This window comes from Anomaloglossus baeobatrachus, chromosome 7 (assembly GCF_048569485.1).
Source record: "Anomaloglossus baeobatrachus isolate aAnoBae1 chromosome 7, aAnoBae1.hap1, whole genome shotgun sequence".
Classification (NCBI taxonomy): domain Eukaryota; kingdom Metazoa; phylum Chordata; class Amphibia; order Anura; family Aromobatidae; genus Anomaloglossus; species Anomaloglossus baeobatrachus.
In genome coordinates, this window is record NC_134359.1 from 114,463,227 (window position 1) to 114,482,992 (window position 19,766).

The following is a 19,766-nucleotide window of genomic DNA, read 5'->3' on the forward strand; positions in this document are numbered from 1 at the left end:
GCTCAACCTACTATACTGTGAATAAGGACTGCAAAAAGTATCTAAAAGGAGGCAAATATTTATTGCACAATTATCACCTCGATTACTGTACAAAACAGCTTGTGATATGTTCAATGATTTTGTGACAAGATGCTAATTATGTAAAAGCTCACAATAAGAAGCTGACAGCGTGCATTGTCATACTGAATGATTTTTCATGGAAGAATAAAACATAATTACCCCATATTACTCAATGCATTTGCAGTTGCAATGTTACTTTAGAAGATCTGTATTTTTTTTTTCATATGGACTTTAGAAACCGGGCTACTATTGCAGATTTTCCCTTTGGATTTGAGTCCCTGGCTCCTTTAATCAGTCTCCATTCAAGCCCTCCATTAATTGGGGCCTTTGAAAATCCTTCCACGTTCACAGCTGCAGAATAATTAGAGGGAAGGTTTCACCCCAGTCTGTGAATTAGAGCAGAGCTGTATTTACACAACACACAGACACACACACACTTCTTGTCACTTTCTTTCAGCATCAAAAGGTTGTCACTTGATGTTATTGCCTCTCCAAATACCAGGGACCGCAATGTTTCACAATCCCAACGCTTTTACTAAAATTCAGAGTACAAGAAGAATCATGGGAAAGATGAAGTCGTAGGTTACATAATTGAGTTAGGTGACTAATGTGCAGCTATTAGATTCTTTTACAGTTTAATCTGGTTGGAGACTTTCTAATTAAATCTCTAACACACTATGGCCCCTATTCATCAAAGCTCTAAATTTTGTGACTTTTGGTGTCATCACTCCAGTTTTTACCAGTTCCACCAAAATTGATGGGCAGAGGCTGGAACGAGTGCATGATACCACAATTCATCTAGTTCATGATGAGCTATGGAATACCTAACGCCATAAATTGGGTCTGGTTGTCGGCGCGGAACATCAAGCTCCGGGTTGAGTCAGCCATTCTATCGGCTCATCATTCCCACACACCTCCACAGTATTGACACAATCCATGTGTCCCTTCTTAAGCCAGTTCAGCTCACTAGGTTTTCTGGGGACTTTCAGTCCAGCCCCGTCTCCCCTAGTGTGGATCGGTCTGTTCGCTTGGTGGTCGGATCCAAAAAAGTCCGGGGCGACTGTTTTACCTAGTGGACCTGGGTGCCGACAGAGGAGGTTTCGGTCCCCGACTTCGTGGCGGCATTAGAGAGTTGGAGCGGTGGGGCCCTAGATGGGGGGTACTGTTATGGTATGGGGTTCTCCGGAGCCTCGAGCCGCTCCTACCTCAGCCTCATCCTCTGCAGTGCTGTCGGCTGACTCTCCTGAGCCACCTGTCCGCCGCTCCAGGCGCTTAGCTGCTAGGTGTGAGGTGTCTAGGGTCTTTGTTCGTTCTTAAGCTAAGTCTCTGTTTTGCCTTACCCTCTGCCTTTCTTGGCTCTAAGTGTGGGATTCGCGCTACTGCGCACGCACTTGATGTCACCGGTGATGCAGCGGCTCGTGCTTGGCCTTCGCTGTCTTCACAAATGAAGCGGTTGCTGATTGGCCGTCTATGATGTTAGCATTGATGCGGCGGCTGCTGATTGGCTGTCAATAACGTCATTGGTAATGTGGCAGTTCTTGAGTGGCCGCTGCCGGTGCCATTGCGATTTGGTGCTTGGCGTGGGGCAGGGCTTAGTCTTTAAAAGACCCTGGATGACGCATATAGCTGGGCGTGTGTAATTTTGACTCTGTGGCTGCAGCAGAGCAGTGCAGCCATAGTGCGGCCTCAGTGCCTTTGCAGCACAACAGTATTGTGTGTAGTACAGTGGTATGTGATACTGGAATCAGTAGACAGGGTTATGCCAAGATTCATAGTGAGGTACAGTCAGGGCCAGTTACCCCGCTTCTGCCGCCCTACCACTCCAGTCCTACTGTGGCGGCTCAGTGGTGCTAACTGAGCTGTGCCTGCTGTCCTGGTGTGCCCGTACGTGCATGGACATCTCTCCTCAAGACTCTCTGTGCTGCTAACAGAAGAGGTCCTGCTGTCGGCGTGTGTGGCACTAATACCACCGATTGTGTTTTTTATTTTACTTGCCCCTCTGAAGCTGTGCCTTCCTGCCGCTTGTCCATCTGTGGCTTTACCACATTAGAGCTTCTCTTCTTTTCGACTCTAACCATCTTCCCGCGCAACACCCTTTATCAAATTTTATTGTGTATACCCTCAAATGAAAGCTAAAAGTCCATGTCCTTTGTGTCCATTAGATAATTATAACTTGAATATGTTTCAGTAAACAGGTAAAAAATAAAAAATTTGTGTCGGTGTCCAAATATATACTGTATGGACCTAACTGTAGTGATCTTCTTTCTAACAATTTTTGTAATAACACAGGATTGAATAAACGTGTTATGTCCCTGTTATTTCGCAGACAGATTTATAAGATCAAATAATTTATTTTGAGAAATTTGCCTGTTCTATTTGAGGATCCTATTTTATCAAACATATTTAAGCCGGGGTGTCTTGTTGTAGTTAAAAAAGCTGGTACTATGGGTAACATGATTTCTCCTAGTTTGTTTCAAATGAATGGGAAACAACCAACCTGATTTAAGCCCGCTTTACACTTTACACGCTGCAATGTATCTTTCAATGTGTCGGCGGGGTCACGTCGTAAGTGACGCACATCCGGCATCGTAAGGTACATTGCAGTGTGTAACAGCTACGTGCGATTGCGATTGAACGGTAAAACGTTCATCGCATACACATCGTACCTTTCTCTAGAATTGAACGTCAGATTGTTCATCGTAACCGGGGTAGCACACATCGCAGTGTGTGACACCCCGGGAACGATGAACAGATCTTACCTGCGTCCTGCGGCTCCTGGCCGGTAATGCAGAAGGAAGGAGGTGGGCGGGATGTTTACGTCCCACTCAGCTCCGCCCCTCCGCTTCTATTGGCCGGCTGCCGCGTGACGTCGCTGTGACGCCGAACGTCCCTCACACTCCAGGAAGTGGACGTTCGCCGCCCCCATCGAGGTCATATGGACGGGTAAGTATGTGTGACAGGGGGTTACTCATATGTGCGGCACATTCAACAAATTGAACGTGCCGCACATATGATGGGGGCGGTTACGATCGCATACGATATCGTATGGTGTAAAGCAGGATTTAGACATATTAGTTTTTTCAGATGTGGATTTAACCTATGTAGAACATGCAAATACTGAAATGTCAGGCAAACATTCACTAACCATGACAACTCACATCAATATAACATAAAGCAATATATTAACTGCAACACACGGAATGTTGTTTATGTTCTTTATTGTGTATGAAATTGTATGTTGGTCGTACCACCAGGAAGCTCAAAGTAGGCATTTCAGAGCATATAACAGATATAATTTCCTCTTCTAGCTCTTAACAGAATGTTTCTCATGCTTCACAGCATTTTATAAGTGAACATGCTCGTTCACTTGGCTGCTTTGAAATTACTGGTATTGAGACAATTTTACCATTTTAGAGGAGGCGACATGAAGAAAACTTTATTAACCGGTGAAGCTTTCTGGATATGTAATCTGGCAACTTGTCGAGCATTCAAACTTGTCATGCTCAGGGTTTGAATGCCCGAAAAGAAATTATGGTTCCTTATTAATAATATAAATTCATATGTGCTATTGTTTGTGTTATAGTTTGTGGTTTTTCAGTTACATTTTCTTTTCATTTTGATTATAATCAAGTATTCTTAATTAGTTAATCAATCTCTTGTGTTTCATTGGATATATATATATATATATATATATATATATATATATATATATATATATATATATATATATATATGTATTTATATTTATACACAGTAGAGACCAAAAGTTTGGACACAGCTTCTCATTCAAAGAGTTTTCATTATTTTCATGACTCTGAAAATTTTAGATTCACATTGAAGGCATCAAAACTATGAATTAACACATGTGGAATGAAATACTTAACAAAAAAGTGTGAAACAAGTGAAAATATGTCTTATATTGTAGGTTCTTCAAAGTAGCCACCTTTTGCTTTGATTACTGCTTTGCACACTCTTGGCATTCTCTTGATGATCTTCAACAGGTAGTCACTGGAAATGGTTTTCACTTCACAGGTGTGCCCTGTCAAGTTTAATAAGTGGGATTTCTAGCCTTATAAATGGGGTTGGGACCATCAGTTGTGTTGTGCAGAAGTCTGGTGGATACACAGCTGATAGTCCTACTGAATAGACTGTTAGCTGCTTTTTTCTTGCCATAATAGAAATTCTAAGTAAAGAAAAACGAGTGGCCTTCATTACTTTAAGAAATGAAGGTCAGTCAGTCTGAAAAATTGGAGAAACTTTGAAAGTGTCCCCCAAGTGCAGTGGCAAAATCATCAAACGCTACAAAGAAACTGGCTCATATGAGGACCGCCCCAGAAAGGAAGACCAAGAGTTACCTCTGCTGCGGAGGATACGTTTATCCGAGTCACCAGCCTCAGAAATCGCAGGTTAACAGCAGCTCAGATTAGAGACCAGGTCAATGCCATACAGAGTTCTAGCAGCCGACACTTCTCTAGAATACCTGTTAAGAGGAGACTTTGTGCAGCAAGCCTTCATGGTAAAATAGCTGCAAGGAAACCCCTGCTAAGGACAGGCAACAAGCAGAAGAGACTTGTTTGGGCTAAAGAACACAAGGAATGAACATTAGACCAGTGGAAATCTGTGCTTTGGTCTCATGAGTCCAAATATGAGATCTTTGGATCCAACCACCGTGTCTTTGTAGAAAAGGTGAACGGATGGACTTTACATGGCTGGTTCCCACCGTGAAGCATGGAGGAGGAGATGTGATGGTGTGGGGGTGCTTTGCTGATGACACTGTTGGGGATTTATTCAAAATTGAAGGCATACTGAACCAGCATGGCTACCAGAGCATCGTGCAGCGGCATGCTATTCCATCCGCTTTGCGTTTAGTTGGACCATCATTTATTTTTCAACAAGACAACGACCCCAAACACACCTCCAGGCTGTGTAAGGGCTATTTGACTAAGAAGGAGAGTGATGGGGTGCTACGCCAGATGACCTGGTCTCCACAGTCACCAAACCTGAATCCAATCGAGATGGTATGGGGTGAGCTGGACCGCAGAGTGAAGGCAAAAGGGCCAACAAGTGCTAAGCATCTCTAGGAACTCCTTCAAGACTGTCGGAAGACCATTTCCAGTGACTACCTCTTGAAGCCCATCAAGAGAATGCCAAGAGTGTGCAAAGCAGTAATCAAAGCAAAAGGTGGCTACTTTGAAGAACCTAGAATATAAGACATTTGTATAACAAGTAGAAGGAAAAAATCTGGGCACTGCTTACTGTCTATCAAAACCTGCCGGCGGCATTTTCTTAGTCCAATCTGTCCTTATTGTAGGAGCCGCTTGCACTTCTGCTGTCCTGCTGCAGGTTTATACTGAGCCCACACCTAGAGTAACACGGCTAGAGGAAGGCTGACAGCCACCGAGGTGCTATTGCCAAGCAGTAGAAACGTCCATCCAAGAAAACAGATTGGCAGCACTCTGCGGTGTGAAGAGTTTAATGTTGGTACATGCAAACAGGTGAGACAACAGAGGGGAAATGAGGGGAGGGAGCACAAAGGACGACGGTACCATTTCGCACCTCTAGGGGTGCTTTCACGGGTCCACCTGGGAACTCCTTCAAGACTGTTGGAAGACCATTTCCAATGACTACCTCTTGAAGCTCATCAAGAGAATGCCAAGAGTGTGCAAAGCAGTAATAAAAGCAAAAGGTGGCTATTTTGAAGAACCTAGAATATAAGACATATTTTCAGTTGTTTCACACTTTTTTAAGTATTTCATTCCACATGTTTTAATTCATAGTTTTGATATCTTCAATGTGAATCTACAATTTTCAGAGTCATGAAAATAAAGAAAACTCTTTGAATGAGAAGGTGTGTCCAAACTTTTGGTCTGTACTGTACATTACAAATTGTTATGCTTGCAAGGTGAGCAAGGGATTAGCGGACCAACTGGGCCATAGCACACAGAAAACTCAGAGGGGCTTGACTACTGAACACCTAGTTTTCCCCAGAGCCTCTAGTGGTGAGGATGTTGCGCTGCAGGTGTGAGACCGGGTGCCACTCAGGAAGACTGATGCTGTGAGGGCTGGCCCCAGGGATACGAGCACAGACAGTCTCTGAAGAGTGTTATGGACTCGGTCGGGATGGATGGATGCAGTAGCAGCGGCCGATGTGGATACTTGCGTCAGCGGGTATTGTAGTAGGTGGCCGGTGTGGACATTTGCAGCAGTGGGTAATATTGTAGCCGGCCAGCGTGGACACTTGCGACCGAGGCAGCGAACTTGAGATGCAAGTAGCAGCGGATTAAAAGTGCACTGAAACACAAAAACAAATCATCAGCAGAATACAGCACAGTTGCAGAAGCAATAGCAGCACGGAAGACCTGAGTACTAGTAACATATCTAACTCATTGCCTAGGCACCTCCTTTAAGGGGAAGGTGCCCTAAATAACTTAAGCGTCACAGCTGACCTGAGAGGCACTCCTGGGTCAAGGCACACTGGTCATTTAAGAAAAGAGGCGAGTCCACATGCACACCCTCTGACCAGTCTCAGGAGCAGCCACTGCAGCCACTGCTGGGCAGCTAGGAAGGTGAGAAGGATGGTGCCCCTGCCGGAGGAGAGGGTGAGAGAAAGTTTAGTTACATTTATTATTCATATGTACTATTTGTTTATGTAAAATTTTAAAATTTGTGCAAATGATAGTGAAAATGTGAGTATATTTCAGCTGTTTTCACTTACTAATACTAGATACACCATGACCTGAAGGAATGCAAAACCTCACAATAACCATTTCATGTAGCGGAGATCAGTTTATACTTTTTAAAATCTGTAATTGAAGTTGTAAGTGTACCTTTATATAAAGCATGAAGGAGAATGAAGCATGATTTATAATGACCTTTTTGTGGACAACTTATGTAGAACCATAGAACCAGGAGATTTTCACTTGATTTTGTCTTTATAGAATTCAAAACTCAAGATACAGAGGGAGATACAAAGATGAAGCTTCTTTACTGTCATGTACGCATAAATCAACCTTCAACTCCAAAGGTATTTTATCTGACAGCAATGCAGTGATCATCCCAGGAACTATAACTTCATAAAAAAATAAATGTATAAAATAAGAAACTATAAAGCCAACAGAAAGACAACTTTCATAAAGGTTACATCAGGGGAATAGCTGGAGAATTGAAAACTAGCCATACCTTGATTTCTTGCGGGCTTTTAGCATAGTTCGTAGTTTGAAACAAACTTCTTTCTAGATATATGGAATTAGTTATCTCTGGTAATCAGCAAGCACTGAAATACTTGAGTGCACGTTACTTGAGTCAAGGCAGTTGGACACTCAGATGAGCATAAGCATAAGTCAAAGGGAATCTCGAGCATTTATCCAGAAGACACTAATATGAGGCCTGTGGCGGCTGCAAAATTGCTGAAATTGATCAACGCAGCATGGGGAAGATGCCTGGATGCATCTCTAACACCCAATTCAATGCTAGTAATTACACACGTGGGCAAAATTGTTGACACCCCTCATTTAATGAAAGAAACACCCACAATGGTCACAGAAATAACTTGAATCTAACAAAAGTAATAATAAATAAAAAATCTATGAAAATTAACAAATGAAAGTAAGACATTGGTTTTCAACCATATTTCCATAGAATTTTTTAAAAAATAAAACTCGTGAAATAGGCCTGGACAGAAATAATGGTACCCCTGAAAATAATGTGACAAACGGGACATGTTAAATCAACTAATTAGCATCACAGGTGTTTAAAATCTTCTAATCAGTCAGTGGCCTTGTATATAAGGCTACAGATACTCACTGTGCTGTTTGGTGACATGGTGTATACCACACTCAACATGGACCAAAGGAAGCAAAGGAAAGAGTTGTCTCAGGAGATTAGAAAGAAAATTATAGACAAGCATGTTAAAGGTAAAGCTTATAAGACCATCTCCAAGCAGCTTGATGTTCCTGTCAATACAGTTGCACATATTATTCAGAAATTTAAGATCCATGGGACTGTAGCCAACCTCCCTGGACGTGGCCGCAAGAGGCAAATTTATGACAAATCAAATAGACGGATAATACGAATGGTAACAAAAGAGCCCAGAAAAACGTCTAAAGAGGTTAAAACTGAATTTTAAGCTCAAGGAACATCAGTGTCAGATTGCACCATCCGTCATAGTTTGAGCCAAAGTGGACTTATTGGGAGACGACCAAGGTGGACACCATTGTTGAAAACAAAACATAAAAAGCCAGACTGAAATTTGTCAAACTACATGTTGAAAAGCCACAAAGCTTCTGGGAGAATGTTCTATGGACAAATGAGACAAAAATCTAACGTTTTGGCAAGGCACATCAGCTGTATGTTCACAGACGAAAATTGAAGCATATCAAGAAAAGAACACTGTCCCTACTGTGAAACATGGAGAAGGCTTGGTTATGTTCTGGGGCTGTGTTGCTGCATCTGGCACAGGGTGACTTGAATCTGTGCAGGATAAAATGAAATCTCAAGACTATCAAGAGATTCTATAGTGAAATGTGCTGCCCAATGTCAGAAAGCTTCATCTCAATCGCAGGTCATGGGTCTTGCAACAGGATAATAACCCAAAACACACAGCTAAAAACACCCAAGCATGGCTAAGAGGAAAACATTGGACTATTTTGAAGTGCCCTTCTATGAGCCCTGACCTAAATCCTATTCAGCATCTTTGGAAAGAGCTGAAACATGCTGTCTGGAAAAGGCAACCTTCAAACATTAGACAACTGGAGCAGGTTGCTCTTGGGGAGTGGTCCAAAATACCTGTTGAGAGGTGCAGAAGTCTCATTGACAGTTACAGGAATCGTTTGATTGCAGTAATTGCCTCAAAAGGTTGTGCAACAAAATGTTAAGTTAAGGGTGCCATCATTTCTGTACAGGCCTATTTCATGAGTTTTATTTTTTTTTATTTTTTTTTTTTAAATTCTGAGGAAACATGGTTGAAAAGTAATGTCTGACTTTCATTTGTTCATTTTCAAAGTTTTTTTATTTATTATTACTTTTGTCAGATTCAAGTTATTTCTGTGACCAATGTAAGGTTTTTTTTCCATTATACGAGGGGTACCAACAATTTTAACCACGTTTGTAAATAAATAAATAAGTTAAAAAATGAAGTAGGGTCCCCACTGTTTTGGATAACCAGCCATGGTAAAGCAGACAGCTGGTGGCTAGTGTTATCATGCTGGAAATGTCCATTGTTATTTGGCCCTTCTCAGCTTACAAATACCAGCCCGCAGCGCCCCAGAATTGTTTATTCATCAGATGTGCCAATTCTGGCACTTTGCCCAGCTCTTCTCGAATGCCCTGATACGTGGCAATCGAAGTAATGGAAGTTGGGGTTGATCTCAGCTGTGTAATGTCAGCTGACATCAAACCCAGGGGTTAGTAATTGAGAGTTGTCTATCAGACACCCCCATTACTAACCCAGTATTCCCCCAAAAACACACAAGAAAAAATAGATGAGGGATGGTGTGGGGGAGTCTTTATTCTTATAAACTATTTTTTCCTGTGGGTGTTTTTTCTCTTGGATTACTAGGTTAGTAATGGGGTTGCCTGATAGATGCCATTCCATTACTAACACCAGGGCTTGATGCCAGCTGACATTACACAGCTGACATCAGCCTAAAAAAATATTACCCAGATTGCCACTGCACAGGGCAATCAGGAAGATCCGGGCAAAGCATCAGAATTGACACATCTAATGTGATGCGCCAATTCTGCAGAGGCTGTGGGCTGATATTTTTAGGCTAGGAAGGACCAAATAACCAGCCTGAAAATACCAGCCCCCAGCTGTCTGCTTTACCTTGGCTGCTTACCAAAAATAGGGGGACCCCACGATGATATTTTTAATTATTTATTTTTTTATTTATTAGGTTAAACAAAGCTAAAAACTACCTTTAGTGCCACATGAAAGACACTAAAGGGTGCAAGTATACAAACCCTGCTCTAATCTAAGCTCTCCTTCCTAGATCAACTCTCCCTGAACTGCTTCCAGAGGACAGTGTGCCAAACATCGCACCCCCAAGTCTCATATCAGATCCCCTGACACAATGCGGCCGGCCAATCACAGTAATATCAGAAGCCAACATGGCTACGGCATTACCGTTTATGGCGGGCAATTCCTGCATTTTTATTGGTTGTCTAACAGCTGCAAAACATGTGTGTCGGAGACTCAAGAATGGCACTGTTGCACCTGTGAAACTTGATCGAGCAACAAGTGTTGGAGGAGTACCATGGTGCTCGCTTGAGTATTGAGCGCGCTCATCACTAGTTATCTCGTATGCTAATAGACAAATGCATTTTTTTCATGTGTAAATATATTTCTAAAGAGGTTATCTCAGACTTTGATATTGTTGGTCTATCTTTAGGATAAGTGATTAATTTCACAACCGAAGCAGTCCGGTTCCGTACGTCCCCACAATCAGCTGGTTGATCGGTCTGCCTTATTCTGACAAGCACTGTATCCACTTTATTGTTTACCAGGCACAGCGCACATTTTGTAAAGGCTGAGCCTGGTTGCACCGCTCTGCAATTTAGTCCCATTTAAGTGCTTCGAAGTGAGTGGTAATACTAGGGACAGCCATTACCAAATGTACGTGCTGTGCCTAGTAAACAATCGATAGGATGCTGCACGTGGCGGAGCACCACAGCCCCTTCAGTCTGCTGATCCGTGGAGCTGTCAGAAGTCAGATTTTCACTAATCTGCTATTGATGACCTATCCTAGTGAAAGACCATCAATATCAAAGTCCTAGTAAAACCCTTTAACTGTCAGAATATATAAAGTGAAGAAATAAGATCATCAGTCAAATCTAAATACTGAATTCTGTCAGCAAAAAACGTACTTAACATGTAAAGTACATTAAAGGGAATCTATCACCAGATTTTTGCTACACCATCTGACTGTAGTATAATATACAAATAAGAAAGCCGCGGAGACACCATCACGTGTTTCTCAACGCTGGCAGGAAACTAGCCAGGTCTTTCACCGGGAAGGAACAACCACGGGAAGGGCAGTCTCCAGTCAAGGAGACCACCTATACCAAACATGGTATCCATCCACAGACAGCCGTTTCGGGGTATTTGCCCCTCATCAGTGTGGAGTAGGAATCTGGCTAGTGGGGGCAATGCCTAGTATAAGTATAGCCAGATTCCTACTCCACACTGATGAGGGGCAAATACCCCGAAACGGCTGTCTGTGGATGGATACCATGTTTGGTATAGGTGGTCTCCTTGACTGGAGACTGCTCTTCCCGTGGTTGTTCCTTCCCGGTGAAAGACCTGGCTAGTTTCCTGCCAGCGTTGAGAAACACGTGATGGTGTCTCCGCGGCTTTCTTATTTGCATACTTCCCAGGGGGCAATGCTCTAGAATCACTGCGTTGAGAAACACGTGATGGTGTCTCCGCAGTGGATATGTTGATCTCCCTAAGGTCAACAATGCTTGCTTATGTAGTATAATATAGAGGTAGAGACCATGATTGCAGAGATGTGTCACTTACTGGGCTGGTTGCTGTCATTTTGATAAAATCACTGATTTATCTGCTGCAGATCTAAAAGTTCTTTAAATGCTGAGCTCTCTGTCTCTGCCACCACTGCATAGTGGAATAGAAAAAAGAAAGGAACTCACCAGGCTGCTGTGAAAAATCTTGTTTAATCCGACAAAGTTACAGGTGATATAAAAGGCTGTGGGGGAGGGGGGTGCACGGAGCACGCAGGACGACGGCCGTTTCATACCTATACGGCTCTTCGACAGGCAGCTTTCTCTACATGTACAGTGTAAGCAGAAAGCTCCCAATAAATGGTGTGGAAAGGGTTATGAATATGGGGGACTACATAGCAGCAGGTTTTTGAGTCCTCTAGAAGTTTATCAAAATCACACTAAGTAGATTGGTAAGTGACACATTGCTGCAATCAGGGTCTCTATCTCTACATCATGTTGCTCTCAGATTAATTATCAATAACCTGGTGACATGTTCCCTTTACAGGGCATTATAAGTAATAACACAGATAAATAGATCTGTGCAAACACATCAATAAATACCAGACTCAAAAATGACTCCAGATGAGCTAAAGAACAATAGTGGAATATTTCCAGGTACTAGAGTTCTGCAGCTTCTATATCACAATAAATCAAGGTAAGCATACCTTAGCAAACCAATGAAGTGGAGGGGGGAGTGGAAACAGTACGCAGAAGATATGAAATGATAACGCATACACATTTGATGCCATTGAGAGCAACAATACTGAGTCCATTTCTTATTTTTCAACTAGTGAGGAGTGAGCATTACCATGCTCGGGTGCTCAATACTCGTAATGAGCAGCTGTATACTCAGATGTGAGTGACTTGAGTACCCGAGTATAATGGAAGTCTTTGGGGTACTTTAGCATTTTTCTGGGAAATCTTCCACAAAAATACTTGAATCCTCTATTGACTACTTTCATTTTACTCGAGTACTCGAGTCGCACCCATCCGAATTTAGGAAAGTGCCCGCAGCAGTCTGTATTAGAGCGACCTGTAAAGATTAGTGATTGGACACTGCCCTCTGCTGGCCGAAGGAAGAACAACAGACCGGGAATCAAAAATTACCTAGGGCATAGAAGCCTTGCAGTTTGTTTCCGGTGGAAAGCATTTCAGAGAAGGACGAGCTCAGGAAGAGGGAGTGAGAGAGGAACAGGGAAGAAGAGCTCAGGAGTCGACTGGAAAGAAAAAGCAGCACACAGTCGTGCTGGCTGGCTGAAGGGAAGAAGGAGGCCTCCCCTGCAGGAGATTGGAATGGAAGAGAGACGGCTCCAGAGCAAGCTGAAAGCGGTAGCCCGCAAGTCCTGCATCCCCACACTGCCCAGCAAGCCACTGAAGACAATACTCAAGACCCCCAAGACCCCGACTACACCTGTCAAGACCACAGCTATGTCTGTCAACACCCCAAGACCCCTAAGAACCCCGCCACACCTGTTCAAACCCTGACTACACCTGTTAAGACCACCAGACCCGACTATGTGGTCAAGCGCAGTCAAGATAGCCGCTCGAAGGTGACCTGACTTTCTTCCTGCCCAGCCGTGTGGTTCTTGATGTGGGGGACTGTATTGATAGTGGCTGGAGCTTAGCGTACTGTGAAATTCAGTGACTATAACCCATATAGACGATGAGTATAGGGTCTGGGGACAACGGACAGACATTTCTACACTGTTTCCCACAAGAATTAATGTGTTTATCTGTTACCCCTGTTAGGCTGAGTTTCATGAGCTACTGTGTTGTTAGGTTCTAGTGTAACCAGAAATTGAACTATTTTTCCTTTGTGATAACCTTCCTTTGCCTTCTGTTTTCCCTATTCCTGTCAGTAAACTAATAAATCAAGTTGAGTTACCACTGCTCCTCCTTCTCTGTGTGCTGCATTTTGACCCTGCTCTTACATGATCATTGAACTGATGCAGCTGATCCCTGCACTCCCTTACGTCCTCATATGGGTTTTTTCACCCCATCACATACCTAGGCCCTCCCATGCCATAAACTCACCCTGGCTAGTGAGAAGGCCAGTGATAATACTAGTCTCACCACTGCAATAATAAAACACAAGGGTAGGTAAACAGACAGAGGGAAATAGACAAAAGCATATTACCAAAACTACACGACTGCAACCAGACACCAAGGATGCAGGCAACATGAGTCCAAACAGAAGAACAACTGCAGCACAAGCTGCAGCAGCTCCTAAAGGCTTCCTCCCTCCAACCGCTGTCAGAACAGAATAGATTTTCTATTTTCGGCATCAGATGATAGATCATATGACTATTTAAAGGAGATAGAAGTGATCAGAAACCACCTGCACGTGAGGTGAATGAACCAGCAACTACTAGCAGGGAAACTGACATTAATCCTTGCTGCATCAACAGAAAGCAAATACATTCACAAGTTAATGTGGAGCTCAGATACCCGAACTGTCACAAATATCACAAGGATGGAAGACACTCGTGGCAACAGATCACTGCTGAGATTTCAAAGAAAGAAGACAGGTCATTCACAGACTAAAGGAAGTCGGAGGAGCCAGGGAATCACAGACTGGGAGGAAAATCCTGTGCACTGAAATATGAGTAGCAGAAAATATCAAATGGTGATTAAAATAGAACAACAAAGCAGATTCCTGGAAAAAATATATAAATTTCATCAGTATTACAGTGCCATTACAGCCATGTCTTTACTTTACATTACAAAATCGTACTGACAGGTTCTCTTAAATACAGCCCTGTCCACAAACCACATCAAATCTGAACATTCATGTGATTATTCATGATGGATTCTTTGTTAACTCATTCTGTAGCTAGCAATGGACAATGCAAGATGGAGGCTAAAGAAGCCAAATAGGGCAAATTTACTTCAAATAAACCCAATCACAAAAATTAGCTCTAGCCTAAAACATATACATTTAGGTAAAGAAAAATGCAAATAGAAAGAAAATAAATTACCATTAATTCAATAGAGGGTAGCAGCTATGGTAATGTTTAAAATGTAACTTTTAATAAATATTTTGGAAAGGACTGGTTAGTCGACAACAGTTGAAAAATGCCCCCAAGGTGTCCATATCCTTAATAAAAGAGGTTATCCAATGTGTGATAAAAAAAAAACAGCTGTCAATGTTAAAAAAAAGGAACAAAAGAAAGTGTTCATTTAGCCAATCAGGTGCTGCAGTGGCCATGTGCTGACTGCTGACATAATGGCTGAGCACTAGAGATGAGTGAATCCGAACAGAGTTCAGGTTCAGAGTTTGGTTGCTTTACGTATGCAAGTCATTCGCGTGAACATCACTGCATTTGGGTACGCTCGGTGCTCAGCCCAGTGTGAGCCACTTCCAGTATTAGAATGGCTCACACTGGGGGTAAGAACAGCGTGATCGGATGTAGTGTGCTCCAGACATAAAAAAATTAAAAAACATCGCCCACTATCCTCCGGAAGTGATCTGTTTATGGATGGCTGCATGTGGGCAGAGACCCGAACTGCTCAAACAGTGACTTCCATTGGGGTTTAGCTCAAGTTAGGTCTAAAGTCCGGCTGAACCTTTAGATCCGAACGTCAATGAGTTTGCTCATTTCTGCTCAGCAATCAGTGAGGGTACATTGCTATTGTTTGTTCCTGAAAAAGGAGCATGCTAGCTCCGAAATGTGTGGAACTATAAACAATAACATCTGCTGATTATATCGTTTGATCTCCTGAATCCATCCGGCAGCGTGGCATGACAACCCATTTCTTCTCTTCCACTGATTGACGTTTTACCTCGTGGGTATGTGGCAGCAGGTTTTTCACGCTAACAAGTGAATCACAGGAGTTGCGACTAGCACAACTCACCCAGGTGAGTGATTCACTGCACCCCCTTATACTGGTTCCAACCCGGATAAGACGCCAGTTTTGCTCCTTTTGTCTTTTCAGCCTCATCGTTCTGTTCAGCAATGGAAGCCATTATACTGTAGGAGGTGGCTAGATTACCCCACTCCTACAGTGTTTATATAAAGTCTGATGTATTTTATAATGGGTGAATCATAATATAGCTGTTTTTTATATAATGAGTAACTGGGTGTTGCTGCTGATGGAGAACACGGGCTGACAGGGTCGCTGAGCCGAAGTAGTGCCGCGGTCGGTGCCATTCAAGAATAAGAGCTTGAGTGCTTGAAATGCATAGACTTGGTCTACCATATACCGTATGTTCATTTAACCCAATTTTTGTGATATTAACCATTTTAATATATTATGGATTTCTATGCTAAAGGTGGCTATAGGTGCTGGAATTAACAATATTTTCTACTTGGATTAGTGCCATCCAACTAGTTGGACTGGATAATCTGTGCTCCACCTTTCAACATGACAGACCAGGAGCGGTGACCTGATACAAATTTATCTTCTCTGTTTGTTTTTATAAGAATGACCATGTCTGTCGAAAAGATTGAAGAACAAATAAATTGTTCCATGTTGTGTTGTAAAGACACTCTCTGTGTAATGTGTTGCTCTGCCACATCTATGACAATGACTGGCTGCGGGGTGGTGGACGCTTCCCTGAAGATCGAAGTAAGTGTCGCACCCCCCAGTCCAGAGCGGATCACACACAGGTCCTGTCTGGGGAAAGAGTGAGGTGACCTGTTGGCTTGGTGTTTGCTCCCCTCTTCAATACTATAAATATGGGACATTACAACAACAGCCACTGGTTGGCAGCAGCAGTGACGTGCCAGCTTAAAGGGAACCTGTCAGGTCCAATATGCACCCAGAACCACGAGCAGTTCTGGGTGCATATTGCTAATCCCTGCCTAACCATCCCTGTATCTAGTAGCATACATAAAGAGATCTTTAGAAAAAGTATTTCTAAAGTTCTTATATGGTATGCTAATGAGTGAGGTTACTAGTCCCCTGGGCGTTCGTTCCCCTGGCTAGTCGGCTCCATTAGCATGTTAGTACGACCCTGTGGGTGTGCCAACATGCTAATGAATGCACAGTGTCAATGGATGATCTCACTCATCTCTCTGCCACCATTGCATCAGACGCTGGATTTCAGAGTTTGGGTCATGCGCACTACTTCAGTTTGAAGCCTGGAAGCGTACACCCGGCTTCATAGTGGACATGACCGAAATTCAGGGGTCATGCGCACTGAGCCGAAATCAAGCATCTGACGCGATGGTGGCAAGAGAGGTGAGTGAGATCATCATCAGACGCTGCGCATTCAGTAGCATGTTGGCACGCCTACATGGTCGTACTAACATGCTAATGGAGCCAACTAGCCAGGGGAACTAACACCCAGGGGACTAATCCCCTCGTTCATTAGCATACGATCGTTAGAAATACTTTTTCAGATCCCTTTATCTATGCTAGTGTATACAGGGACGGTAAAGCAGGGATCAGCAATATGCACCCAGAACTGCTCGTGGTTCTGAGTGCATATTGGACCTGACAGTTTCCTTTAATCTAAAAGCTCAACTATGGATCACTGGGGAATTAGTATGTGAGTAATTTGTTTAGTGTTTATTAAATCAGCTGTTTTATATTATTACTTTTTAATCCATAAGTAGATTAACACCTGTAAAGTAATAAAACGTGTAAACACGATAATGTACATTATGTAATGATGCACTTGTATGCAATGCTCTCGATATTTTCACTGCTTATGGACATAAAAAAATCGCCTTAGCCTGGTTTTTTAACACTGTCTAGCAATCAATAGGTTAAATCAGTTCTTCCATAATGGGTAAGATTGAAAGATCAATTATATTAGTGAGCCCAAACTATCCTGCGGTTATACGGCTGTCAGATGATCAAAGACAGCAGAAGAGGAGAGACATCACTTCAGACAAAGTACGCTTAATGTTCTTCCCAGGCCCGGATGAGGTATGAAGCCAGAGAGGGTTCAGATCAATATTTTACATCTCCTCATTGTGTATGTGTTTGATATGGTATTGATGGAATAGCTGGAGACGCTGTAATGTTTGTGTATACGCTGGTTACTATAAAAGGCTGGATTCTTGTACTGGCACTCTCCGGCATATTGCTTGATAATCTGTGTAAGGTCCTACGAACCATTCATGAATTTTTTTTTTAACATATATAAGATGCAAGTATTGATATTATCTATAGCTAACAAAAGAAACTGCAATCTTCCATTTTTATATACTGTATCTTTCTTTAAAGGGAACCAATCATCAGGATTTTCATATATAAGCTAAAACCAGTGCTATACTGGCACTATCAGGCTGCTTATCTACATACCATTAGTGGTCAGCTCGGATCTTTAGGCTTTCAAATCCAAAAAAAGTGAACTTTAAAAAATCATCAGCTTCTTGAGTAGCAGTTGATATATGACTGGGTAATCATATGGATTGCCGCCCCCCTGCCTGTTGTTCCTCTCTCTGTCTGTTCACTATGCTGTTACTATTCATCTTTTTCGTCACTAAGATGGCATCAGAGTTGGCACCTTGGTGTCCTGGGGCGGCACAGTGTGCTGGTGTGCCCCGAAGTCCTCTTCTGCAGCTAATCGTTACAATCAGCTGATGAAGCGAGGGCGCATGTATCGCGGGCGGAAGGGACGCGCTCGCCACGCTCGGGTCTGGGGCTTCTGCTGCTGCTGCTCGGTGGCTCGAGCGGTGGGCCGGACCCGGGGACTCGAGCAGCGCTCCTTGCCCGTGAGTGAAAAGGGGTGTTATGTTTAGGGAGATTGTTTGTGACGCCACCCACAGGACGTGGTGATGATGGCACCACCGCTGCTGGTAACGGGGTTCCCGGGAGAGATGGTAGGGTGCAGCTGGGATGTTGTCCCCTCGGTGGGTAGGGGGTTGGTGATCCCGGGGCCCGGTGGTGTAACGGGGAGGCTGGATGGCTGGGGGTGCAGGGACTGCGGGCACGGTGCCGGACGGCACTGGTGTACTCACTCAGACAATCACTGACAGAGTCGCTGGTAAACCAAAACGGCCGGATGGACAGGTCCCGCAGCTGGCTACAGTGTTGTTGTTGTGTTCTCCCCAGACGGCTGATGGTGGCTGTCTTTCCCTGCACCTTTTAGAATGTTCTGACTCCTGTGGTTGCCCACCGGTAGTCCGCTCCCCGGCGTATAGTTGCCGTAGGAGCCCGTTTTGCCCGCAGGCGCTGGCCCTTGGATCTCTAGCCTGTGGCGGTGGCTGTATATCCTCACGGTGTGGACTGTTGCGTTGCCTTCTGTCGGGACTTGGTTGTTGGGAAACCCCTGGGGTTCCTGTCACACTCAGATTTGACTATTGACGGCGGCTCCAAGCCTGGTCAGGGTCCGATGGCCCTGCCTGTGTGCTTAGCTTCACTCCGCTCCCCGGTTCGGTACCGGCGGGCCAACGCCCGACCCCGGTCCTTACGGCTTCGCAGAGTTCCACCAACTCCTGCAGACGGCCACCACCGTCTGCCAACCTTGCTGTCAGTGCCTGGGCTCCTACCCAGACACCTGAAGTGTTTACTCCTCTCACTTTCACCTCCAAAACTGATCTGACACTTTTCCCGCCTCCAGGCCTGTGAACTCCTCGGTGGGTGGGGCCAACCGCCTGGCTCCTGGTGTGGACATCAGACCTTGGAGGGAGGCAACAAGGGTTTTTGGTTGACTATTGTAACTGTCTAGGGTGGGGGGGTGTAAGTTGGTATGTATGTGACTACCTTGCTAGTCCAGGGCGTCACACATGCGCTGCCCTCTCAGCCACAAGACTAGAATAACAGAAGGTTACATGATCTTCAGAAAGATGGCGCCGGAGACTATGCGCAGGCGCCAACTCCGATGCCATTTTGGTGACGAAAAAAATGAATAGTCTGTGACTAGCAAAGGTCAAAAGGACTTGTAATTACAATAAACAATAATTAAATTATTAATAATACATTTGTGGGTCTTTTTTAATAGTATTAGCTGTTTAATTTAGTTAAATGAATTACCTAATATGCACAAGTAAGTATTTTCCAACAATAAAGTGATGGTACCTACAGTGAAACATGATGGAGGCAGTGTCCTTATGTACAAATACATGAGAGCCGCTGGTGTCAGGGAGCTACAATTCATTAATAGTATTATTAATTCACAGATGTACTGCTGTATATTGAAAGAGAATATGCTGCCATCACTCCACGCCCTTGGTAGATGTGCACGCTTTTAACATGACAATGATCCAAAACACACATCTGTTGGATTTCTGATGATGAACAGAGTAAAACTG